Source organism: Bubalus bubalis, chromosome 3 (genome assembly GCF_019923935.1).
Source record: "Bubalus bubalis isolate 160015118507 breed Murrah chromosome 3, NDDB_SH_1, whole genome shotgun sequence".
Lineage (NCBI taxonomy): Eukaryota > Metazoa > Chordata > Mammalia > Artiodactyla > Bovidae > Bubalus > Bubalus bubalis.
The window spans coordinates 160,220,000-160,247,742 of NC_059159.1; the positions used below are offsets into that span (position 1 = coordinate 160,220,000).

The 27,743-nt window shown below is 41.8% G+C and overlaps 2 long non-coding RNA genes across 4 annotated transcripts in view; one reads left to right on the forward strand and one right to left on the reverse strand.

Annotated features, from left to right (window-relative positions):
* The window catches only part of LOC112583969, a 334,303-nt gene extending 319,803 nt beyond the window's left edge, over nt 1–14,500 (reverse strand). For all 3 annotated transcript variants that reach the window (XR_006640889.1, XR_006640888.1, XR_006640887.1), the window contains exon 1: nt 14,196–14,500. This is a non-coding gene — a long non-coding RNA (uncharacterized LOC112583969). The remainder of the gene's footprint in view (nt 1–14,195) is intronic.
* Nucleotides 14,501–14,622: 122 nt separating this feature from the next.
* On the forward strand, nt 14,623–24,488 carry LOC112583970. The gene is made up of 3 exons (XR_003108323.3): nt 14,623–14,835; nt 16,159–16,290; nt 23,289–24,488. It is a non-coding gene; the product is annotated as an uncharacterized LOC112583970 (long non-coding RNA).
* The last annotated feature ends 3,255 nt before the right edge of the window (nt 24,489–27,743 follow it).

Here is a 27,743-nt window from a genome sequence, read left to right on the forward strand (position 1 = left end):
ATGCTGAAACCATAGCTAATGAGATGATGAACAAGAAAAGGGGTCAGGGAAAGCCAACCATAATTTCTTCCCAGTGTGGGTGGCTGACCTGCTATGGTACAGAAATTGGAAGCAGAAGAAACAGGACCTTTTAATGAAGATTTAAGTATTAAGTAGGGCTTCCCTGGTGGCTCAAATGGTAAAGAATCCGCCTGCAATGAGGGAGACCTGGGTTTGATCCTTGGGTTGGGAAGATCCCCTGGAGGAGGAAATGGCAACCCACTCCAGTATTCTTGCCTGTCCCATAGACAGAGGAGTCTGGCGGCCTACAGTCCATGGGGCCACAAAGAGTTGGACGTGAATTTGCAACTAAACACACAAGTATTAAATAACAAATTGAACTGGACATTCTTGTTTCTGAATGAAGTGTCTGGTTTCCTGCTTAAACAAAACCATGGGACTTTCTTATACCTAAGAGGGGCCAGAAAAATCATGGTGCCTACCAGAATTTTCACCCAATGGCAGGGAAAATTCTTCCTCTACTGAATAAATGTTAAAGGGACATTAGGAAACAAAATTAAAATTGCATTCCGATTGATTCCCAGAGCTGTGCTTCTTCCCAAAAATTGTTATAGTGGTATAATAGGCATCTCAGAATTATCATATCCAAAAACAAATTCTTAATTTCCATCTCCTAGATTTCCTACTCTTCCTGAAGTCTTTCCATCTCATTAAAAAAGAACTCTTATCATTCCTCTTGATCAGGCCAAAATCCTTAACGTCATCCTTGAATCCTTTCTTCCTTTGACATGCTAGATCCAAACTATCAGTAAACTCTACAAGTTCTAGTTTCAAAAGTCATTGTGAATCCAACCACTTTTTACCACCACCTGATTGAAACTACATTGTGTCTCCCCTTTGCTGTTTACTCTCATCTCCCTACACTCCACTCTGAACACAGCAACCCAAAGGGACCCTTAAAAAGCATGTAAGGTCTGCTCTAGAGCCTTCAAGGCCGTCATTGTGTAATTAATTAATTTTTAAATGAAACAAAGATGCTTACTTCTAATGATAAAAGGTACAATTCACAAAGATAGACATTATAAGCCATTAGACATCTAACAACAACAACGAAAAAGATACACAGAGCAAAAATCAGAAGAAATATAAGGGAAAAGAAAAAAAATAATCATAGACATATTACCATTTCTCTGAGAATATTTTATCAAGTCCAGAAAAAATAAGAATAGGAGCATCTTGAATGATGTCATTAATAATTTAAATATAATTTATATTTATATTAATATTAATTTATATTACTCTTATAGCATACACAAGTATATTTAAAATTTTGTATTTCATACCTTGCTATTACTTCCATGGAACATTTAGAAAAACTTCAGTACCTTCATTGTTAACTTAGAATGAAAGCCAGTGTTCTCAGAATGCCTACATGATAGAGACCCTGGTCTTTTTCAAACCTCATCTCCCAGCACCCTCTCCTTGCTCGTCACAATCTGGCCACAATGGGATCCTTGCTTTTCCTCAAACTTGCTAGGTGCTCTTCCAACTCAAGACTTTTCTCCTCTGTTCCTTCTGCCTGAAATCCCCTCCCCGTTGCAGGTTTCTGTTCAAATGTCACCTTATCAGAAAAGTCTCTCCTGGCTGCCTAATATAAATAGCAACTGCATCTTTCCCTTCTCTCCTACTCCTGAACTCCCTACCCTCCTCCTTTACTAAAGTTATACCCATGCCACTAAGACCCACCTCAAATACTATGCATTCATTTGCTTGTTTATTGTCTGCCTTCCTCTTCCAGCATGTCACAACCCAAAGCTAGGATTTAGCTTTGTCTGTGGTTGTGAGCACTCAATATTTTTTTTTGAGTAAATGAATAGATTAAAGCACTTGAAGAGATCCTAAGCCACAATAATTTTATATTTAAAAAGCTCTTTCAGGGTCCCTTATAATATCTGGAAACTAATCCTGAAGTAGAGAAGAGCTGGATCCCCTCGGCCTCCTCCTGACTCCTTTCAGGCCTACTCTCCCTGATCCCATATCTCAACAGGAACGCATCCCCCGTTCTCACACTAAAGGCCTTCCAGAAGTCAGACAGGGCTGGAGGGAGCCCATGGAGTCTCTCCCTGGCAACCGTGGTTGCCCATTAAGACCTCACTCTGACACAAGAAGTACCAAAGCCGAATCCGGGGCCCTCTAGGTCTCTGTTCTGACTGCCAGACCAGAATGTCTGTCTCTGTTAATTTGACTGAAGCTCTGTTTAATTACTAACTTGGTAGTTTCTGCTCTCTGCTTAGCTGCTTGTCAAGTATATGGCACTTTTGATAATTTCAGGGTAGGAATTTAGTCTATTTTGGTAATTGAAAATCAGCCTGGAGCCAGAGTTTCCCTTTTATTCAGAAAGACGAAACAGACAGCACATGAAAGGCGGGCACACTGTAATTTTGTCTTTTCTGATGCATTAAAAGCAGGCCTCTGCACACTGGCTGCTTGCTGTCATCTGAAAACCTCTACTGGGCCTGTAAATATGAAGTCTGGTGCTTTCACATCATTAGTTTTTTGTTTTTTTTTTCTTTCTGCGTCCAGTTTGGTTGGAAAAATTACACAGCAATGACAGGAGACCACAATGAGAGACAGGCTGGGGGTGCCCAGAGAGCCTGGGGACTAGCAGCTGGGCCCTGGGTTTCAGGACTGGCTCCACAGCACTGGTCTCGATAACTGAATGCTTATCTAAGACAGTTTCAGGTGGATTGACAAATTCTTTAATATTTGTTCATTCAAACCAACATTTATTTGGCGCGTCATAAATACCAGAGACAGAAGTTCCACACATGAGAAGACATGATCCATTTCCCCAGGGAGCTCTTGGTCTAATGAAAAGATAAATAGGAAGAGAGTCATATCAATCTTGTCGTAATCAAGATATGCAGAAAGCACTCCGGGAACATGGGGATAAAAGGGAGTCAGTCTACTTGAAAGATGAGTAGCTATTTACCAGGGTTCATGATGTGGGCTCAGGACAGACAGGATAGCCCATACAAAGGCCTGAGATACCAGTGCTGAAGAGAAAAAGGAAAATTCAGTGTAGGCTATGGGAGAGTGTGAGGCTGAGGATGGTGTGGAAGCAGGAGGATCTGAGGAAATGTGAAGAAAGTAAGACTTGACCCATTTAACTAATGGTTCAGTTCAGATCAGTTCAGTTGCTCAGTCACGTCCAACTCTTTGCAACCCTATGGACTGCGGTTACAGAAAAACTTGAAGTCATGTGGTAAAATGGGCATGAGAGAAGTAACAGCTAACAATTATTGGGCACTTATTACCAATTCTGAGTACTTGCCACTTAAATCTACAGTGTTCAGAGATGCTAAGTTCCTCGCCCAAGATGATGCAGCTGAGAAGAGGTGAAGCTAGGAATGTAAAGGCAATCTGCAGACCCTCAACAATCACACTACCTTGCCGGAAGTTTGCAACTATTAAGTGAGCTAACAGTTATGAAAGCACATTGGAAAGGGTAAAGTGCCAGCCAAACGGAGCACTAGTGTTCACTAGTCTTGTTACAAGGAGCCGCAAGCAGGTCTTTCTTCACTGATACTTGACAGTGCGACCCTGAGCATTTTCTCCCAGGCTCCGAATAGCAAGCAAGAAAGGCTGGAGAAGACAGATCACTGTGGAAGAAAGGAAAGGAAGTCTGGGCTTTCATGATTCACACTGGGGGGATGGAAGAAGGATAAAATCAAATGAAGCAGCCCTTCCGAAAGCTTAGCCTGTGCTGGCACCTACTGGTGCCCATGGTAGATGTGCCAGCTTCATGGGGAATTATGCCCTGGAGGACAGATGCCCCAGGGCAGTTATACCTGTGAAGGGGATGGTAGGGAGAGGAGGGGCAGAGTTACAGCTGGTCTAAAAGGCTGGGAGACTTTTTCGCACCTGAGAGGCTCCTGTACATCTGTGGGGGAAAAAAACTTTCAGCTGGGAATTCACTAATAATAACCATTACTAAGCACTGCCTGTGGACATGAACTGCACTGAGGGTCTCACACACCTTCCCAAAAAATAGCAATACCTCAACCCCACCAGCTCAGCAAAATGTCATTCTCTTTGTTTTAGAAATGCAGATAGCTCCAGGAGGTTACCTGACTGGATCGGGTAACCACATAACTAACTAGTAACTGACAAACCCAGTTTAGGATCAAAGCTGAATTTAATTCATACTCTTTCTTATAGCACCAGGATGCTTCCAATAGACTTACACTCAAAGCTTATGATTATGCCTGTGATCCTGGCCCTGTTAACTCACCACTGGGAGTTTTGTTTTGATTGATTAGTGAATTGATGCTCCTGCCTCATTCCAGAAGAGGTTTACATCTTCGATCCTCACCTGCAGTATGAGGAGAAAGCCCTCCCAGTGTGTTTGTAGAGACTCTGAAAAAGGGATTAGGTCTGAGGCTTCCCTGGTGGCTCAGAGGGTAAAGCATCTGCCTGTAATGCAGGAGACCTGGGTTCGATCCCCGGTTCAGGAGGATCCCCTGGAGAAGGAAATGGCAACCCACTCCAGTACTCTTGCCTGGAAAATCCCATGGACAGAGAAGCCTGGTAGACTACAGTCCATGGGATCGCAAAGAGTTGGACACAACTGAGCGACGACTTCACTTTACCCTTAAACCATGAAGTGAAGAAGAACTAAAAGCCTCTTGATGAAAGTGAAAGAGGAAAGTGAAAAAGATGGCTTAAAGCTCAACATTCAGAAAACTAAGATCATGGCATCCGGTCCCATCACTTCATGGGAAATAGATGGGGAAACAGTGGCTGACTTTATTTTTCTGGCCTCCAAAAATCACTGCAGATGGTGATTGCAGCCATGAAATTAAGACACTTACTCCTTGGAAGGAAAGTTATGACCAACCTAGACAGCATATTAAAAAGCAGAAATATTACTTTGTCAACGAAGGTCCTTCTAGTCAAGGCTATAGTTTTTCCAGTGGTCATGTATGGATGTGAGAGTTGGACTATAAAGAAAGCTGAGTGCCGAAGAATTGATGCTTTTCAACTGTGGTGTTGGAGAAGACCCTTGAGAGTCCCTTGGACCGCAAGGAGATCCAACCAGTCCATCCTAAAGGAGATTAGTCCGGTGTTCATTGGAAGGACTGATGTTGAAGCTGAAACTCTAATCCTTTGGCCACCTGATGTGAAGAGCTGACTTATTTGAAAAGACCGTGATGATGGGAAAGATTGAGGGCAGGAGAAGGGGACGACAGAGGATGAGATGGCTGGATGGTATCACTGACTCAATGGACATGGGTTTGGGTGGACTCCAGGAGTTGGTGATGGACAGGGAGGCCTGGTGTGCTGTGGTTCACGGAGTCCCAAAGAGTCGGACACGACTGAGCAACTGAACTGAACTGAACTGAAACCACGAAGAACTGCTACCTCATAAAATAGCTATCATTGAACTTTATGTCTCCAAATACAAACCAGAATCCTAAGGTGCCCCTGGAAATGTTTCCAAACTTATCAACATAAGAAACCACAGTCCCAGGTCACTTGTCAGTTAATGTTCACATCCTGAAAAATTCTCTTCTGCCTGCGCATCCAAACAAAGATCCAGAAAGCTCATTTTCTAGATTTCAGTTGAAATTTAAAGGAAACAAAGATACTAGGTTGAACTATGTGAAATTACTAAAGGGGTTCAACACAATGAACGCAGGTCTTCAAAAAGACAGTATCTTTATCACTGCAAAATGACTGGGAAAGCCCATCCTGGGTCAGATGTCAGCAGGCAGGCATACGAATCATCTGCAAGACTGTTTAACATGAAGATTCGGGCCCACCCATAGATTCAGCACTGGAGTTGGGGTGGGGTAGTTCAGGAATTCAGCTTTCTAAAAGGCATTCCAAGACAGAAGAAGGACTACATTAGGGGACTTCCTCTTGAGCATTTCCCAACTGGAAGTCTATTCTGTCCCCAATAACTCTGAAGGACAGCATCTCAAGATGATGCACTTCTCAAGGGGCACCCTTAGTCTACTTAAGTGTTAGTCACTCAGTCATATCTGACTCTTTGCAACCCCACAGACTGTAGCCCACCAAGCTCCCCTGTCCATGGAATTCTCAAGGCAAGTATACTGAAGTGGGTAGCCATTCCCCTCTCCAGGGAATCTTCCCAACCCAGGGATCGAACCCAGGTCTCCCGCATTGCAAGTGGATTCTTTACCTTCTGAGCCACCAGGGAAGACAGGAAAGTTCAGTTTGAGGGCCTCTGCTATAAAAGTAGGCAAGACCCGGTGACAGTTTCAAATTCAACTCCACAACTTTCAACTTGTCTTCTTTCCAGAAGTCTTCTGAGTGCCCAGCTTTTTTGTTTTAATGACCCACCCCTCCTTCTGTTGTTTTTTAATTTTGTTTTGTTGCCTAAAATTAATAATTATTGCAAGGCAATCTGCACCACTTTTTGAAAAGCTGCATTTGGGTAATGTGCCCATCACTCTACCCTCCAGGGGAGAATTACTACAGCTCCACCAGTTAGTCCAGAGACTATGTCCATCTTCCACACTGCAAACCCAAACCAAAGCCTCATTATTTCTACTGTTTGTTTTGCTGCAGAATGGTAATATTTACATGGAAATGGGTTTTTCCTCTATCCTGTAATTTGTACTGCTTACTTTTCCTTTTTGGACTTCTTTGATGCTGCTGAAGAAAGAAGTCCACAAGAATCTGGAGAAACGAAGAGAGTGGGCTGCAAGCAGGAGTAAGTGGAAGTGTTGTTGGCTTCTCTGTCTCATAAACCCCCTACCACCACTTTCCCTACCTTGACTAAGCTATCTCCTTATTTCTGCTTTTCTGCCTCTGACAGCTGGGCTGAAATATGTCAACATTATCACTGACTTACTATAAGACCTTCAGTGGGTCTCTTTCTCTCTCCAGGCCCTGTTTCCCATGTGAAGAGTGAAGGTATACAAGGAGACAATCTCTAAATTTAATAACTTTCCTAAGTCCACTGGACTGTCACTCATTCCTCTGAGATAGACATGTGACTTGGGGCAACTTATTTAACTCCTGTGATAGACCATCAAGGTCAGTCACATCCTTCTCTTTTCTATCTCTGATGAAGAAAAAAAGTTGTTTCTTATTCCCAAGACACAAAAATAGAAACCAATCTATGATCCCTCAGAAGTCCCTGAGTTCCAAAGATGATACCATTACTGCATGAAATTCTTCAAAGACTTTCCAGTGCTTCAAATCCTCTATCACAGCCCTGACACATCCACCACACCCACTGCCACATCCTCCAGCCCCAGTACAACCTTAAAACCTCCTAAGGTTAATTTCTGCCTTTCCTCTCCCCTTTATTTCTTACTGGAGGGTCCTACGAGAAACGTAATTCCACCTCTAAGGATGTAGTCTGGAAAAGCATTTTAAAATATCACAATAAGGTACACAAAAGGGTATTTACTGGGGCCTTGTTTACCATAATAATAGGAAAAATTGTGCATCAGCTAAAAATAATAATAATAATAAAACTCTGAGAAATCCATTTGATAGAATATTCTGCAGCAGTCCAAAAGAATAAGGCAGATCTATAGAACCTGCCTCTTGAGAAACCTATATGCAAGTTCAGGAAGCAACAGTTAAAACTGGACATGGAACAACAGACTGGCTCCAATAGGAAAAGGAGTACGTCAAGGCTGTATATTGTCACCCTGCTTATTTAACTTCTATGCAGAGTACATCATGAGAAACGCTGGGCTGGAAGAAGCACAAGCTGGAATCAAGACTGCCCGGGAGTAATATCAATAAACTCAGATATGCAGATGACACCACCCTTATGGCAGAAAGTGAAGACGAAATAAAAAGCCTCTTGATGAAAATGAAAGAGGAGAGTGAAAAAGTTGGCTTAAAGCTCAACATCCAGAAAACTAAGATCATGGCATCTGGTCCCATCACTTCATGGGAAATAGATGGGGAAACAGTGTCAGACTTTGTTTTTTGGGGCTCCAAAATCACTGCAGATGGTGACTGCAGCCATGAAATTAAAAGACGCTTACTCCTTGGAAGGAAAGTTATGACCAACCTAGATAGTATATTGAAAAGCAGAGATATTACTTTGCCAATAAAGGTCCGTCTAGTCAAGGCTATGGTTTTTCCTGTGGTCATGTATGGATGTGAGAGTTGGACTGTGAAGAAAGCTGAGCACTGAAGAATTGATGCTTTTGAACTGTGGTGTTGGAGAAGACTCTTGAAAGTCCCCTGGACTGCAAGGAGATCCAACCAGTCCATCCTAAAGGAGATCAGTCCTGGGATTTCTTTGGAAGGAATGATGCTGAAGCTGAAACTCCAGTACTTTGGCCACCTCATGCGTAGAGTTGACTCACTGGAAAAGACTCTGATGCTGGGAGGGATTGGGGGCAGGAGGAGAAGGGGACGACAGAGGATGAGATGGCTGGATGGCATCACCGACTTGATGGACATGCGTGTGAGTGAACTCCGGGAGTTGGTGATGGACAGGGAGGCCTGGCGTGCTGTGATTCATGGGGTCGCAAAGAGCTGGATATGACTGAAGGCAATGGCACCCCACTCCAGTACTCTTGCCTGGAAAATCCCATGGATGGAGGAGCCTGGTAGGCTGCAGTCCATGGGGTCGCTAAGAGTCGGACATGACTGAGTGACTTCACTTTCACTCTTCACTTTCATGCATTAGAGAAGGAAATGGCAACCCACTCCAGTGTTCTTGCCTGGAGAATCCCAGGGACGGGGGAGCCTGGTGGGCTGCCATCTATGGGGTCGCACAGAGTCAGACACGACTGAAGTGACTTAGCAGCAGCAGAGCAACTGAACTGAACTGATAGGTACTAATGAGTAGACTGACAAAACATATTGTTGAATAAAAGAAGAATGCTATAGAATGGGATGCATAGTATATCCAAATAATTAAATGTACATATTCTAAGTATATATATATATATAGATATATACACATACATATATATACCCATACACAAGCGTGCGCGCACGCACACACACACGCAAATGTGCAAATATATATCAGAGGTTTGGAAGGATGTGTAACAAACTGGTAACATTGTTTACATCCAAGGAAGGGAGGGTCAAGGGGACTTTATGTGAAATGTTTTAACAGTTTTACTCAGAGGATATAATCATAAATTATTTTAAAAATTTTAAATTAATTTGAAATAATACTGCCCCTAAATACGTAGTGAAGTGAAAAGTGAAAGTTGCTCAGTCATGTCTGACTCTTTGTAACCCCATGGAATAGTCCACAGAATTCTTCAGGCCAAAATACTGGAGTCAGTTCCCTTCTCCAGGGGATCCTCCCAACACAAGGATAGAACCCAGGTTTCCCACATTGCAGGCAGATTCTTTACCAGCTGAGCCACCAGGTAAGCCCCCTAAATACATAACGATAGCACAAAATGGGAGGAAGGAAAAGTATCTTGTTATAAGGTTCTTACACTACACATGAACTCGAATAATATTATTTGAAGATGACTATTCAAAAATGTGATAAAGATGAATATTAAATAAGATCAATTTTTATTAGAAAAGAAGAGGTTTAACAAATAAAACAAGAATGAAGAGAATAGAATCATAAAAAATAATCCACAAGCAAGTTAGCAAAGAGGGAAGGAACAAAGAACAGATGGAACAAATAGAAAACAACCAACAAGATGCTAGATTAAAATATAACCATGTCAATAGTAATAACGTAAGTAATCTATACACCCCAATTAAAAGGCAGAGACTATCAGATGGATTAAAAAACAAGACAACACATTATGCTGTCTACAAAAAACTCACCTTCAACATAAAGATATAAATAGATAAAAGGTTGCTGCTGCTACTGCTAAGTCACCTCAGTCATGTCTGACTCTGTGCAACCCCACAGACAGCAGCCCACCAGGCTCCGCCGTCCCTAGGATTCTCCAGGCAAGAACACTGGAGTGGGTTGCCGTTTCCTTCTCCAATGCATGAAAGTGAAAAGTGAAAGTGAAGTCGTTCAGTCGTGTCCAACTCCTAGCGACCCCATGGACTGCAGCTCACTAGGCTCCTCTGTCTATGGGAGTTTCCAGGCAAGAGTACTGGAGTGGGGTGCCAGGGCCTTCTCTCGATAAAAAGTTAAAATAATGCAAAAAGACCATGCAAACACTAATCAAAAGACAGCTGAGTGCCTTTATGAATATTAGAACAGGACTATTACCAGAGATAGAGAGTCACTCGATAATGATTAAGCAGACAATTAACCAACAAGACATAAGAATCCTATATATGTAATATATCTAACATTGGAGCTTCAAAATGCATGAAGCAAAAACTGATAGAACTCAGAAGAAAAACAGACAATTCCATGATTACAATCAGATACATCAACAGCCCTTTCACAGCAATAAAAAGAAGCAGAAAGAATTAGGAAGGACAAAGACTACCTAAACAACATTATAAACCAACTTGACCTAATTAATATTTATAGAGAACTCTAGTCAGCAAATAGCAGAATACAAATTCTTTTCAAGTACAATTGACTACTGAAAAACACAGGTTGGAACTACACAGATCCATTTACATGTGGATTATTTTTCAAAAGTAAATACCATAGTAATACACAATCCCTGGTTGGTTGAATCCATGGATGTGAAACCTTGGATACAGAAGAATGTAGATACAAAGGGCTGGCTATAAGTCAGTCATGTGTATACATGAAATAGTCACCAAGAATATACTGGCTCATAAATCAAATCTTGACAACGTTTAAAAAACTGAAATTGTACAAAATACATTCTCAATACTTTGAATTAATACTTTGAATTCACAATATAATTAAATTAAAACCAAGAATAGAAAGATATTTTGAAAATTTCCCACACTTCTGAATAACTCAAAGAAAGTCAAATGAGAAATTATAAAATAATGTGAATAGAAAATGAAGACGCATCATAAGTTGTAGCTATTAATAGATGCAGTATTATGAACTGGGAAGAGATAACAAGAGAAAAGTCCAAATCATCCAGTTCTGGGTTTCACCTTTTGTTTTATTATAAAGGAAGTAAAATCTTGAGGTTATGTTAACTTCAAAAAAAATGTATATTAAGAAGAGAAGAATGGTCTCAAATCAATGTTGTAACAAGAATTCACCTTAACAAACTAGAAAGAGTCAATATAAACTCAAAGCAAGCAGAAGAACATAATAATATGAGCCAAAATCCATGAAATAAAAAAGAGAAAAATAAAATTAATGAAAACAAAAGCTGTTTCTTTTTTTAAAAAAAGACAATTGATAAACCTCTACTCAGCCTATCAAGAAAATTACGGCACAAATTACCAAGACCAAGAATGAAAGGGGACATCATCAGATCTACTAACATTATAAGAATAATATTATGAACTATGCCAATAAATTCACCAACATGGAGGAAATGGATAAATTCTCTGGGGGAAAAAAACACAGCCCTAACCTACTGTAGCAGACCGTGAGAACTCTAGTTATCTGCCTAAGGAACTCCAGGTAAAGAAATCATAATGAGTAAGAAAAAGGAACCTTCCTTCACTGTTGGCAGGAAGGTAAACCGGTGCAGCCACTATAAAAAAACAGTAAGGAGGTTCCTTGAACACCTAAAAATAAAGTTACCATTGTTGGTGTTTAGTCGCTAAGTTGTATCCAACTCAAACTACAGCCCACCAGGCTCCTCTGTCTGTGGAATTTCCCAGGCAAGAAAATAGAAGTGTATTGCCATTTCATTCTCCAAGGTTTCTTTCTGATCCAGGGATCAAACCCACATCTCCTGCATTGGGGGGTGGATCCTTTATCACTGAGCCACCTAGACAGCCCTAAAGTTACCATGTGATCCAGTAATCCCACTCCTGGGCATATATCCAGAGAAAACTCTAACTCAAAAAGATACATGCACCCCAATTTTCATAGCAGCACTTTTACCACGGAAGCAGCCTAAATGTCCATCAACAAATGAATGGACAAAGAAGATATGTGTATGTGCATGTGTGTGTAATGGGATATTGAAGTGAAGTGAAGTCGCTCAGTAGTGTCCGACTCTTTGCAACTCCATGAACTGTAACCTACCAGGCTCCTCAGTCCATGGGATTTTCCAGGCAAGAGTACTGAAGTGGGGTGCCATTTCCTTCTCCAGGGGATCTTCCCGACCCAGGGATCGAACCTGGGTCTCCCCGCATTGTAGGCAGACGCTTTACCATCTGTGCTACCAGGGAAGATTCAGTCATAAAAAAGAATGAAATAATGTCACTTGAAGCAACATGGATGGACCTAGAGATTATCATTCTAAGTGAAATCAGACAAAGACAAATATATATCACTTATATGTGGACTCTAAAAAGAAAATGATACAAATGAACTTATTTATGAAACAGAAATAGACTCATGTAGAAAACAAATTTATGGTTACCAAAGGGGAAAGGTGGAGAGGATAAATTAGGAGTTTGGGATTAACAGATACACACTACTATACATAAATTAGGTAAACAACAAGGACCTACTGTATAGCACAGGGAAGCATAGTCAATATCTTGTAATAACCTATATAGTAGGAAAGAATCTGAAAAAGAATGTGTGTGTATAATATGTGTATATATATACATATTCTAAATCTGAATCATTCTGCTGTACTCCTGAAACTAACACAATAGCACAAATCAACTATACTTCAATTAAAAATGAGTAAGGACATGGAAGCACTGAACAAAACAGGCATTTTTACTAGAGTAGAAAAACAGACTTTAGAGTAGCAGAAGTTAAAGAAGTAGAGATCAGCAAGTACTGGATTAAAATCAGGTAAGTTAAGAAGCCACTGCATAGTTTGGTGAGAGACCATGAGAGTCTGAACTACCAAGACAGTAGTAAGCATGAAGAGGAGACTAAAATTTGAGAAATAGGTAACCAGCAGACTCAGCAGAACTTGGTATTTGAGGAATTACAGGAAGGATGAAGGAGAAGGACAGAAAGGTAGTTACAGGTCAGCCTTGGGAACCAGGCTCTAGTTGACCCTGGGACTACTTGAGCAAGGGCAGTAGGTGGCAGAGGAAGACCATGGTCTACATTTACAGATTTTAGGTATGGGATGCCTATGGGAGGTCAAAGTTGGTAATGCTTAGCGAGTATTTGGATACATAAATGTGAAGCAAATGGGAGAAGTCAGCAGTGAAACAACTTATTGCATAGGTAGATACCTTGCCTAAGAGACTACAGAAAAAGAAGTGTCTCAAGGGCAGAACCCTGGATGAGAAAATAATCTGAAGTTCAAGAAAAGCTTTATGATTTTGGAATAAGGCAGTTCTAAGCAAGTGCAACCATACACAAACCTGTTAAGTGACGTCTCATAATCCAAAAACTTAGAACAAACCTACCTATCAGAGAAAAACAGAATAGTTCATATGGAAAACCTTAAAAATAATCTTTAGGAAGGTGTACAATAATGTAGAGATTGGTTATGATAAAACGTTATATGTCTTCTTACCTTTTAAAAAATATTTATGTGTGTGTGTGTGTGTGTGTGTGTATAATTTAAACACTGAAAACAGGCACAGCGAAACTAGGAAAAATACATCAAAATGTTAGTATCAGGTGTTTTGAGTTTAGGAGCCCACGGGGTCCTGCCATCCACCAATACTATTCTATATCTTGCAAATTCGCTATATAATATTTATGCCAAGAGGAAGACAACCTGTCCCCAAAAAGAAGAACCATGGTATTTCCTTACATCTCTAGTGTCGACCACCATCACGCCAGTTCCCGCGGAACCGTGCCCTCGGCCCACAGCGGCGGCCGGAGGCCTCAGAGGGAAGCCCGCCTCCCTCTGCAGAGGGTCCTCAGGTGTAGTCTCCTCTCCACAGTCAAGCTGCCCTTTCCCGTCACGAGCCTTCCCCCTCGGGGCCTCACCAGCCCCTCCTCCTGGCCTGGCTGGGGGCACCAGGGCCCTGCCGGCAGCTCCTCATAAAACAAGTCCCAGAGGGCTGCCGACACCCCACACGGTGTGGATACTGGTCCTGCTGGGACAGGCGGCAACCACAGCAGAGCTTTTACACCAGCCTTGGGCCCTGGTGCTCAACAAAGGCTCACGGTTCCCTCCACTCCCCTTGCCACCTCACTAAGTCAGTGTAGCGTCCTGTGCCAGGCCTGTGCGCGGGTTGACATCCGGGCCAGAAACCCAAGGACTCACCTAGCGCTCACTAGACTGCAGTCAGCATTACAGTGAAGGCCATGAAGATGCTCAAGTTCAGGCAGAGAGGGCGGGTCCCGTGCTCAGGGCCTCTGGGGCCCTTCAAAGCCTTGGTAGGCCGCAGCCTGAACCAAGGCCCCAACAGACTGAGGTGAAGCGATACTTGGTGGAGCGCCGCAGGAGGGGAGCCCTGTCACAATCGCTTTTGTGAGCAGAATACCGAGCTCTGGCTTTGAGACCTAGGATCCTGAGAGGCAGTCGCTACCTTCAAAAGCTGGCTCTGCAGCAATGCAGGCCCCGCCCCAGGCCTTGACCCCTGCCCTGGACGTGGCCCCGACCCCAAGGGTCAGGCCCAGCCGGATGTGGGGGCGGGCGCAAAGCATCCTGGGAACAGCCTTTACCCCCGGAAGTTCCGCCCAACGCTTGCCAGTTAATTCCTCTAAACGGTTACTTACTGACCGTTAGCTACCTGCGGTACTCCAGGCCAGTAGTGAGGAAGATAGAGAAAGTCCTGCTACTTAGGGGACCTAGATAGTAGCCCAAGATTACAAAGGCAGTTGTGATGGAGAACGTGAGGTTGCTAATCCCGTTTTGGGAGGGTCAAGGACGGCCTCCCCGAAAGACCCGGCTTTACAGAGCAGTAAGGAAAAAGGAAGGGAGGGTGGGATGCAACCGTTATTGAAGATTTGGGGATGAAAAGTTCCCATCCGGAGGCTTTATGGTTCCTTTCAGAAGTGGGCCAAACAGCCAATCTATTGAGGGTGTGGAAGTGGGCCAAACAGCCAATCTATTGAGGGTGTGGGAAGGGCAGGAGCTTGAGAAAAATGAAAGAGGTTTGATACCGTTTTTTGAGTAGATTGAAAAGAAGCTGACTCGAGGACCAACACTGTAAGCCCCACAAGGGGAGGGAGCTTTGTTTTTCTTATTCGTGTGTCCCCAATGTTTGGAACAACGACTAGAATAATTTTACCCAAAGACCCCTCTGGTTTCAACTGGATTTGGACAATGCACAGTTGTAGTTTTTCTCAAGTGACCTTCTTGCCCTTAGCTTCGTGTCCTGGGACAAAGCCACTGAAACAATTCATCCATTTTTTCCAAGTGACTTTTTGTTGAAGTCTACTACATCTGGGGCAAAAATCAGGGGTTTTGTTCACTAGGGTGTCAGCTAAATCTGGGAGGGTGCCTGGCTTGGAAGATCCCTATTCCTGCCTCCTCTCCTTGATGCATTTAATCTTTGGTTCTCCTTAAGTTCCTCTCATCCTTTGGAGCTAAATTCTTTTTCTTTTTTTTTTTTTTTTTTTGCTTTTCCTTGGGGCCTCAAACTTAGGAACACAGGGCTTCTACTGAGACCTCGGCTGCCCCAGAGCTTGGGAATTCCTTGGCCTTGACTATCTCTCTGTACTGTAATCTTTGAAAGGCTACATAAATTCATCTCCATTGTCATATTCCTAAAGTGGAAACTCAACTTATACCATCCTTCTTTGGTGAGCTCCTTCCCTCTAGAACCTTCCCCCAAGGACTGGGGCTAGGATTTAATGTGAGGGCAAGGTCTGGGGCTGAGGAAGAGAAAGAAATCAGTTAACTGCTTTTGAACTGGGAGAGGAGGACATTAGCAATTGAATAAGCAGAGAAAGAGGCTGGTGAGGGACTGCTATCAAAGAATAGAAGGTTCTCCAGCAGGGACTCGCTGTGCAGAGTGGGGGACCTCTGAAGAGCTAGTTACATTTCTGCTGCAGAAGTTCCCAAGATTTTGGAATTTGGAGACTCCTATGGACTATGCAGTTACTCTAGTGGGCCTTCACATCTCGAGAAGGGTTGAAGGGCTGTGGAGTAGTGCTCAACAGCAAGTGATACTAAAAAAGTTGCAGAAGAATTGAGTTGGTAGTATGCCCTCATTTGTTTTAGAATGATCCCTTTGTCCTCACAAATCTGGAAATCTACACTCTTTGTGATATATCCCTAGGAACTTCTGGACAGCATAGCTAAGGAAAGAGTGGCTGCTTGCTTCCACATGTCTGGTCACAGGCTCTCTTCAGAGACAGGACCCGATGGCTGAAAGGAAAAAGCTCCTCCTGCTGGAAATCAGTGTGAGAAGGTAGGGAAAAGCAAGCCCTTAACAGCAGCCCCCGGGAGAAGGTTGAAATGGACACAGTTTTGAGCAGTCAGTGCATAAGTGTTTTGCAATAGAAGTCAGACAAAGGAGATTTTCAGAAGATGAGCTCTCTGGGACAGTGTTCAGTGGGATTTAAATCAAGCCAAAGTGAGAGTATTAGAATCTGGCAATGGTGGGTAGAGACTGTACATGATGGTGGGGTGACAAGGCAAGTGAATCAGTGGGATTCGTGGAGTTCATGGGATGTTGTGAAAGATGGGAGATTTGAGATTCTGAAAAAAGGGTAGGAACTCTTGCAAGAGGAGGGATCTGATTAGAGAAGGTCTAGTGTCTGAGGTGTTTGTTCTAGGGCAAAGAAGAAAAGATAAATGATGGGGGTGAAAGATGGTCCCTTAAGATTGTAGCTCTGGAGGCAGAAAGGGATCTATCTGCAGGGTTGAGATTTAATACGGGGATCTGGGAGGACAGAGTGGAGGCAGAGAGGACCTTGGTGGAAAAGATGAGAAAGCTGGTAAGGGGGCAGAATAAGGATAAATGAAATACTAGGAGAGATTGAGGCAAGGAGGTCTACCGAACAGGGGGAGAAGGCCATAATAGGAGTGGGAAAAAGGTGCGTGGGAGCTGATGACAGAGCCTCTGGTGGCAGAGAGGAGGCCAGTGAAAGGAATGATGAAGGAATGGGACCAATTGTGAAGAGCAGGGCACAATGAGAAGAAAACAGATTGTGCAGGAGCAGAGTCAGATACAAGATTGGGAGTAACGGGAAGATGAGACTCTGCAGGGTCCTGGGAAGAAAGGCTGATAAATATGCCAGAAGGGAAGTGACATAGGGTGGGTGGTAATTGATCTGAAAATACTGGTGAAAGGGTGGAGGCCAGAGTTTAAGAAAGCTCAAGTAGAGGATCTATTGGAACAGAAGGGGACGCACAGGGAGCAGCATCTTTTCACAGGATTCCCCTAAGCAGGTCAGACACCACAGTGATGCCTTCCCAACCCTCCCTGCACACAACTTGACCCAGAAGTTACCAAAACTGCAAAAGACTATGAGCTGCAGCCAGGAGCAGTCAGAACAAGAGGGTCTGGCAAGAATAAGGGTACCTGAAGCAGGCTACCCATCCCCTTCCCATTCCCTCACATCTGAGACTTCATTATACTCCTTTGTACCTCACCCCAAGACTTGCTTTCTCATTCCATTCTCTATTGGTTCCTCCTTCAGGAGCAAGCCCAGGCTGCACTGGGGCCCTACAATTATGTAGTGCATGCTAGGAAGTGAGAAAAGGAAAGAAGGAAAGAGATTAATCACTTCCAGAAAAGGTCTCATGCCACCACAGCTTCTTTCTGGCAAGTTCCACAAGCCACTATTACAAGAGACTGGGTTACATGCTGAAAAAGTGAAAATTAGTTTGACCTGAAAAAAGTGAAAATCTGCCATGCCAGTCATCAAGCTGGGAAAACAGACACAGATGGCAGATAAAGCCAGCTGTAAAATTAGCAAAAAATTCTGTTTCTCCCAAGGAAACACACCAACTATAAAGTGTCCGAATGATACTCAGTAGCAGAACTATTACTTTGTAACTGAGAAACCTTGTTTTCTAAAATCGGAGTTCATTGCAAACTTTGCTTTTGAAATCATTTCAGTAAGAGCAAAGCATCCTTTCCTGAAGGATCTATTTCACACTGACACAGAGCACCTGCCTTGATTTTCAACCCAGATTCAGATAAGGGTGTTTGGGATATAACATTATATATCTATCTTAATTTGTAGTGTCTAAGGAAAAGAGACCTACTGTCCACTTTGCCATTCAGACATGATGCCACTTTACACAAAGCCCTGCTTTGCTTTAGCATATCAAAATACTATTTCATATAAATTTCACTTTATGCCACCCTTCCCCAAATCATATAACTTTTTCCCATTCTTGGTGACACACCCCATGGTTCCTCCAATGTGTGACCTCCATTGCAATGAGCCAATAACCCTGATTTTGTCAGACTACCACATTGCTCCAGGTGTCCTGATTAGGAAATTTGGAGGGTCTCTGAATATTTGCTCAGATCCCTCCCTACAAAGGATTGGCCTCCATGACAGTAATAATGTGTACATCTGAGACTTCTAGAGTCTCAAGACATTCAAGGTTTGTCTGTCTTTGATTGTGTGGCTTTACACTGAATTTAGATTCTGGTTGTCCCTTTGATCCTTCAATATCAGTTTATATGTCCCCTGGAATTTTTTGGTTTCCTATCAAACTAGTGTCTCCTGGTGAAATTAGGTTTTTAACACCCTGTCCTGACTAGTGTATATCTCAATTCAGTAACGCAATCGTGTCCAACTCTGTGACTCCGTGGACAGCAGCACACCAGGCTTCCCTGTCCATCACCAACTCCCGGACTTTGCTCAAACTCCTGTCCATGGAGTCGGTGATGCCATCCAACCATCTCATCCTCTGTGGTCCCCTTCCCCTCCCACCTTCAATCTTTCCCAGCATCAGGGTCTTTTCTAGTGAGTCAGCTCTTCCCATCAGGTGGCCAAACTACTGGAGTTTCAGCTTTAGCATCAGTCCTTCCAATGAATATTCAGGACCGATTTCTTTTAGAATTGACTGGTTGGATCTTCTTGCAGTCCAAGAGACTCTTAAGAGTCTTCTCCAACACCACAGTTCAAAAGCATCAATTCTTTGGCTCTCAGCTTTCTTTATAGGCCAACTCTCACATCCATACATGACTACTGGAAAAACCATAGCTTTGACCTTTGTTGGCGAAGTAATGTCTCTGCTTTCTAATATGCTGTCTGAGTTGGTCATAGGTTTTCTTCCAAGGGGCAAGCATCTTTTAATTTCATGACTGCAGTCACCATCTGCAGTGATTTTGGAGCCAAAGAAAATAGTCTCTGTCTCCATTGTTTCCTCATCTATTTACCATGAAGTGTTGGGACCAGATGCCATAATCTTAGTTTTTTGAATGTTGAGTTTTAAGTCAAGTTTTTCACTCTCCTCTTTCACTTTCATCAAGAGGCTCTTCAGTTCCTCTTGGCTTTCTGCCATAATAGTGGTGTCATCTGCATATCTGAGGTTATTGATATTTCTCCCAGAAATCTTGATTCCAGTTTATGCTTCATCCAGCCTGGTATTCGCATGATGTTCTCTGCATGTAAGTTAAATAAGCAGGGTGACGATATGTAGCCTTGACATACTCCTTTCCCGATTTGGAACCAGTCAGTTGTTCCCATGTCGGGTTCTAACTATTGCTTCTTGACCTGCATACAGATTTCTCAAGAGGCAGGTCAGATGGTCTGGTATTCCTATCTCTTTAAGAATTTTCCACAACTTGTTGTGATCCACACAGTCAAAGGCTTTGGCATAGTCAATAAAGCAGAAGTAGATGTTTTTCTGGAACTCTCTTGCTTTTTTGATGATCCAACAGATGTTAGCAATTTGAACTCTGGTTCCTCTTGAGCTGGATGTTCAAATCCAGCTTGAACATCTGGAAGTTCATGGTTCATGTACTTTTGAAGCCTGGCTTGTAGAATTTTGAGCATTACTTTGCTAGCGTGTGAGATGAGTGCAATTGTGCGGTAGTTTGAACATTCTTTGGCCTTGCCTTTCTTTGGGATTGGGATGAAAACTGACCTTTTCCAGTCCTGTGGCCACTGCTGAGTTTTCCAAATTTGCTGGCATATTGAGTGCAGCACTTTCACGGCATCATCTTTCAGGATTTGAAAGAGCTCAACTGGAATTTCAGTGCCTCCACTAGCTTTGTTCATAGTGATGCTTCCCTAAGGTCCACTTGACTTCGCATTCCAGGATGTCTGGAAGTTTATCTACTGTCTTCTATTTGTCTATGAGAAATTTCCCGTCTTCTCTGGGTATGAGAACTTGGTTTTAGGAAAGAGCTGTCCACACTTCCTGAGAGCCAGGTGACTGCTGATTATTCAGGTCAGCAAAGAGAGGCAGCTTAACCTTAGGGTTGAGGACTCCGCACAAGTGATGTTTTACCTTTGATCAACAGTCAAGCAATCTCTCATGGGCTTGTCTGCTAACAAGCTTGTGCTACTTCCTGGCATAATTCACTGAGAATAAATTAAAATTATGTGACCACTTGGGGATCTTTGACATGAACAAGAATGTTCATTTGAGAAATGCTTGAGGCATAAAGGGAAAAGAAACTCTCATGAGATTGTATAACTGGTCTAAGAGAGATCACTGTGATTAATGTAGAGATTTCCTGTCTATTTCCATTCTTTAGGGATTAATAAGCACTAGTTTTTTATTATATGGCTTGATAATACTGTCAAGGACTTGAGTAACTGTTTAAAGCAGCTATAATGACTTTCTTTTTTGTGTCTCTATATATATGAAAAAGGTTTTCCTGCATCTAAACTTTCTCCTCCTCCTTACAGAAAGATAACCTCTTAGTGATAATTTCATATTTGTCTAAAGCTACCCTCTCTCTCACTTTTTTTTGTTGTTAGTGTTCTATCCTCCTCTTTTCACCTCACTGGGGACAATTTTAAAGATTCATTGCTCAGAAAAAAAAAAAAACGTTGTCACTATTTTGCATACTAAATAATAATAATAGTCTAAGAAGCAAGAAAAATGTCAGTAAATTGTCTTGCATTATATAATATAGACAAATGTATTTAAAGAATGGACTTCATTCCTATGCTATAAGGGATGATCTCCTTCAATATAAGAGCTTATTTTTAGATTTTAAGGCTATTTAAATTTTGTCTCCTGAATACAAAGTTTATAAAGTACATTTAAAAAATATCCTGTAATATTTCTGATAAATCAATTGGGACAAATTGAAATGAGTTAATCATATTGATTGTGCTTCCCTGATAGCTCAGTTGGTAAAGACTCTGCCTGCAATGCAGGAGACCCTGGTTTGATTCCTGGGTCAGGAAGATCCACTGGAGAAGAGATAGGTTACCCACTCCAGTATTCTTGGGCTTCCCTTGTGGCTCAGCTGATAAGGAATCCACCTGCAATGTGGGAGACTTGGGTTCAATCCCTTGGTTGGGAAGATCCCCTGGAGAAGGGAAAGACTACATCCATACATGGCTACTGGAAAAACCATAGCCTTGACTAGACGAACCTTTGTTGGCAAAGTAATGTCTCTGCTTTTGAATATGCTATCTAGGTTGGTCATAACTTTCCTTCCAAGGAGTAAGCATCTTTTAATTTCATGGCTGCAATCACCATCTGCAGTGATTTTGGAGCCCCAAAAAATAAAGTCTGACACTGTTTCCACTGTTTCCGTATCTATTTGCCATGAAGTGATGGGACCAGATGCCATGATCTTAGTTTTCTAGATGTTGAGCTTTAAGCCAACTTTTTCACTCTCCTCTTTCACTTTCATCAAGAGGCTTTTTAGTTCCTCTTCACTTTCTGCCATAAAGGTGGTGTGAGAGTCGGACTGTGAAGAAGGCTGAGAGCCGAAGAATTGATGCTTTTTAACTGTGGTGTTGGAGAAGACTCTTGAGAGTCCCTTGGACTGCAAGGAGATCCAACCAGTCCATTCTGAAGGAGATCAGCCCTGGGATTTCTTTGGAAGGAATGATGCTAAAGCTGAAACTCCAGTACTTTGACCACCTCATGCGAAGAGTTGACTCATTGGAAAAGACTCTGATGCTGGGAGGGATTCGGGGCCGGAGGAGAAGGGGAGGACAGAGGATGAGATGGCTGGATGGCATCACCAACTCGATGGAGTTGGTGATGGACAGGGAGGCCTGGCATGCTGCAATTCATGGGGTTGCAAAGAGTTGGACACAACTGAGTGACTGAACTGAACTGAACCCACTCCAGTATTCTAGCCTGGAGAATTCCATGAAATGTATAGTCCATGGGGTCACAAAGTCGGACAGGACTGAGCAACCTTCACTTTCACTTTCAATCATATTGATTAGAGACAATCCTATATCTATATTGCTCTGGGTTTGTTATATAAAATTAATGCTAAGACAATGTTGTAGTATATATAACTAGTATTAAAACTTTAAGACTTAAACTTTCTAAATTTTATGTATTGGTTTTATGGGACAAGCAAAGAATCATTGTTGAAACATTTTAAGATTATAAAATATAAAATTGTTTTTAAGTGAAATCATAGATGTCTTATAAATGGTTTCGATTTTATAAAATTCTTAAAATACTACAAATCATGAGGACTTAATTTTTTAGCTAAAATTATAACTTCCAAATAATTAAAAAGTTAAGACTTTAGAAAATGTTGTTACTTGATATATAATATTTGAATAGCTGAATAGTTTCTAAAGCTAAAAAAAAACCCATATACATATGGTCTTAATTTATCCATATTCATATGTGTTATATAGGGCTATAGATTAATAGGGTGTGTAAGTGCTTTTGGTTGATGTGTTCGTTCTGTCTTCTGTAAATGTAAAAGGTAATCTAAAATGTGTACCCATAAAAATTTAGTCTAGCAGTTTAGTTTTCCCTGTGTCTGAAGAAAACAAAAATTGGTTACTTTGGCTAAATGCGGTAATCAATAAAATTATAAAAACTGTATTTAGTATAATAATTATAGAAAATGAGAATATGTTTATGACAATGGTTTATTAAGGAATTATTTATTAAATGATAATTAAGTATAATATATACACTTGTTTTAATGTGCTGAGATGAATATCTTAAAAACTGAAATTGTATGTGTATTATATATTTATGTCTACATATACATATGAAGCATTTAATATGCTTTAATTCTATAAATGACAAAAATGAAAATTCAAGGTTATATTCCATGTTAATAGATTTATCACAAAAAGGCTTATAAATCTTTTATTGCAAATTGTAATATACACACAAAGAGTAATAGTAGGGTTTTCTTTCCATAAAGTGAGCAAGTTATTTTGTGCCTATATAAGAGTTTCCTTTTGATTTACCAAAGTATCCTGATAATTCTCTGTCCTCCTGTCATTCTCTTGAATAATAACACAAATTTCTTTATTGTTTTTTAAGTTACTAGATCAGATAATCAGAGGAAAACTGTGGTTGAACTTCAGTGAGGAGCTTACCAGGTACTGTTAACAACTAACACAAAAGTAATTCCAAGTCAACAGACACACGATACAAAGTACTTGAAAGTCTGTCCTAAAACCTCAGAGGAATCGGAGGAATCATCCCAAAGCAGATAACTGCAGGAAGTGTCGCCTCCCAGAGACCCACCAGACAAGATCGCCAGAGCTGCAAATTGCCTTTTGCTCTTTTTCTTTGAGCTTTCCTCTCTGCCAAGTTAAGGTTTAAATTGTTGACACTTTTTATCTATGAACTATGATACTTTGAAAGTCTTTATCCTTAATACTGTTTTCTTTGTTTTTTTCCCCAATTGCTCACTCCTTGGTGTGAATCCAGTGCTAGGCTGCAGTTTGCTCATGGTTTGGTAACAGTACGCAATTACCCTGTCTACTGGGTTTGTACTCAATTTTCTTCAGGTGCCACCCAGCTTCCTTTGCTATCAATTTGTTGGAATTAATCCACTCATTTCCTTCCTTGGTGGGTAAGACTCAACCAGGAGGTGGGCAGGGGATGAAAAGTAAGAGGCCAAACAACCAGAATTTTAAAACCCCCTGTTATGTCATACATAGAAAGGAAGGTTTCAGCCCTAAATAAAACAATTCTCCCAAAAACTTTTGTGAAAATTTAGCTATTCCAAGCAAATTTTCACAAAAGTCAGTGATGGAGGATGAAAGGCGTGATAAGGGGGTACTTTGAGAAAACATAAAACAGGGAATTCATTGACGGTTGAGTGGTTGGGACGCCACACTTTCACTGCCAAGGGCTGGGATTCAATCTGTGTTTGGGGAGCTAAGAGCCGCAAACCACACAGTGCAGCAAAAGAGGGAAAAAAAGAAAACAGAGAAGACAGTAAGAGGAAATGAGACAGTTAAGAGTTCCGTGAGGGAAGATGGGCCCCATAGGGTACTCAATCAAAAAAGAAAGAGAGAGGTAACTATGCCTCTGGCGAGGCCCCAAAGAAGTAGGAGCTAGTGCCATCGAGTCTGTAAATGGTCTGGAACTTGGGCCTCTGTGGAATCCAGTCAGAAGGTAGAAGCCAGAGGTATACGGGCTGAGAGAGGGCCTGGTTGCAGGTTTTCTGAGGCTCCCTGAGAGGCTGAAGGTAGAGACTGAGCTGACCTTGCTCAGAGGAATGATGGGAAGCCCAGGACTCTGAGGCCGCATTATCTCCCATAGGCTCCCAAAACAGTAGAATGTCAGCTTCCTTGGCCTCGCCTCCCTACTCACAGTGGGGATCTTGATAAAAATGGTTGTCACGAACTGCCTGTAGCAGACAGCTTGTCCAAGTGGCTGCAGACGACAAGCTAAAATCTAGAAAGCTGGGATGGGGGCCTCACCGAGCCAGAAACGCACTCCATTCCTCCACATCCAAGACTTCACACTGCTTGTCTGATTCCTCACACCAAGGCTTTCTTTTACATTCCCTTCTCTGTAGGTTTCCCCTCCAATATCAACCCCAGGCTTCACTGAGCTCTGGACTGCAGGAGTCATCCTAGGAAGAGGGATACAGGAAAAAGGGGAGACTAATCTGTTCACCAGGAAACCTTATTCTGTGCTCCAGTAGATTCTTTTCAGTCAGCCTCTCTAGTCTGAGAATCCAAAAACCTCGGTTACTTGTGGTGAAGAGAAGAACAAAGTGTTATTTTAGGAGGCTGAGTGGAATGATCCTTTGTGGCAGAGACGTTTCAGAGACTAAGACTTTGAAAACACCAAATTTAGTATATAAAATTGCCCATGACAATAATAGTAAGGGCTTTCATAGACATTATCTCATGTGATCCTCACAACAACCCTGTGAGGTATGGAGGCCAGGAATTACCTCTGAGGAGGAACTTGAATTTTGGGGAAGTTAAATAGCTTGTCCAAAATCAGGATCAAGGAGCTCTGCCTCCTAAATCAATAGTGGTTCCAGTGTATCTCACACCACCGCCAGTGGGCAAGACTCATGGTCCAGCTCCATCATTCTTTCACTCTGCTTCCTAATAGAGACTTACTCTAGGAACTGACATGCTCAGAGATTGTGGACCTGGGCCTTCATGGGAAGGTGAGATTAACACCTCTAGGTAGCCCAGACTTGACTAGACAAAACCTTACCTTTTAACACTACACCTTTGTTCCTCTTTGACTCTGCACTAAAGTTGAGAGACTAGAGTGAGTGACTAGGACTGAATTTTCACTTTCTTCTCCCTAGGCAAGCCATAGACATACATTAATTTATGCATGGATAATCTGATTTTCCATATTAAGTTACTAAAGCTCTGTGATCCATCTCTGTTAGTTACTTTAAAGTGGATAAAAATATTTTCTAGTTTTCCTTTGAAAATTTCATGAGGGTTTTCTGTATGTCATGTTCAATTGATTTTTTTTCAGTCCTTGCCCTTTGCAGATGAAGGGCACTAATTTCCAGAACTGCAGGTGCATGTATATTCCTTCACATGGGACTTGCCCCTGCTCACAGAGGCTCAGCCTCTGATTCAAGGCTTTCAAAAGGCTCAGAGGATTGCTCTCCGTAGCAGCCCTAACACAAAGGGAAGCCCTGGCCCAGAGATGCCTCAGATGGAACAAAACAGGTGAACCAAAGTTGAAGGACCCTGTCCTCCTACAGCAATCCTGAACTCAATAGTCCAGTCCATGGCCAGTGACTCCCTCTACCAACCCCCAGAAGGTCTATGAGCTTCAAGCCCTCCTCTGTTCCCCATATTCTAATCTTCCCTGAGAGTCTCCATCTTAGGTGTCTCTCTCTCCCAACATAATTGGTTTGGAAAAGGAGAAAAAGGTTAATCTCTGCTGGTAGCTGCCCTAGGATTCCTTTGTCAAATTAATGTGTCTGTTTTCCTATATGTTAGTAAACTTTATTTCTCTAAACGGTAGAGGAATGGAAAAATGGATCCCATGCTATACAGAAAGTATGAAACAGAACTAGAACCCCAAGACTCACTGAGATGCATTTGAAAGCAGAGTTTATCTGAAGTGCGCCTCAACCTCAGACAGCTGAGGAGCCATGGAATAGCGACAGTGTTCTCGAGGGTGGGAGAGGACCCTTAACGAGGAAGGTGAACTCACAGTTCCTCTTCACAGCAGCCAGCCTGATAGCTCCCTCCAGCCTTCCCTGGGTCTTCTAGATCCTTCCATCTTTCCATATCATAGATACACTGTAGCATTATTTTCTATTTATTCCTCTTACATCACTAATTGCGTTGTCCATTACCTCCTTGGTCACCTGAGCTTTAATCTTACCAATTATATAGCCTTTGAAAACCTGAAGTTCTTCCAGGAATTTTCGCTAATTCCCAGAGATTTGCCTTCACAGGATTTCCTCTGTTCTTAAGTTCAGCTTCCTACCTCCCAGGCCAGACACAAGACACAACTCCACATTCACTCACGAGAGTCCACTTTCACATAAAAGCGTTAGTGAGCAATGCAGTCTTTACAAAAGATACTGTGAGAGTGATGAATAAGGCCATGTATGGGGAAACCGACCTCCTGGCAAACAGCTCTAAGAGCCCTGACTGCTAAATTAAGCACTGAATTAGTTCCTTCCCTGAAACAGTCCTATCCCAGGGCACTCAGTCCTTTCCCACGCAGATGATGGGTTTTGCTGAACTGGCAGCAAAACTCTCAAGAATGAGGGATAGATTCTCAGTTTACATTGCTTCTGAGATAGCATTGTTTTTAGGTCCTTTCAATGAACAGAAAAAGAAAAAAAAAATTAACCATGAGTTCATATTAATACGTACAATTCAAATTTAACACCAGGTTTTTACTTTGTATCTCATTTCTCTCACAATGAAAACTTTGGATCTTAGTAACATTAATGTTATTTGTTTTATCCTAATATATATATATAAATGTAATTTTAAACTTTATAGTACAAGCATTACACCTAATAATAAAATTGAGTGAAGTTTCAAGTTATTTGCAATTTTTTTTTCCTTAGAATATACCCACCAAGAAGATAAACCAGAAGAGCATGTTCCAAAGTCACTTGAAATAATTCTTTTCTCTATGTGGGTATATAACCAAATTGGTGTCAATTCATTCTCAATTTTAGGATTAGCTTTACTTTCTGTGTATTAAAACTAAAACATTTACATAGGTCTAAGTCAAAAATAAATTATACTCAGAGACGTCTCACTCCCAGCCCTTTCATTTGATTCAAAATAGATATTATTTCTTCTCTCAAGATGTAGAAGGCATGTGAGAAGCAGGAAAGGATAGGAACTTTGTAGAAAGAAACTGTGGTCTAAATCCACTTGCTGTTTGAGGTTGGGAGTTGGGCATTTCCTACTTTTTAAGACTTGATTTTTTCACATGAAAATGAGAACAAAATAACCATCTCCTAGAAATATCCTGCAGATTAAATTAGATAATATCTGTGAATTGCCCAGTCCATATTAA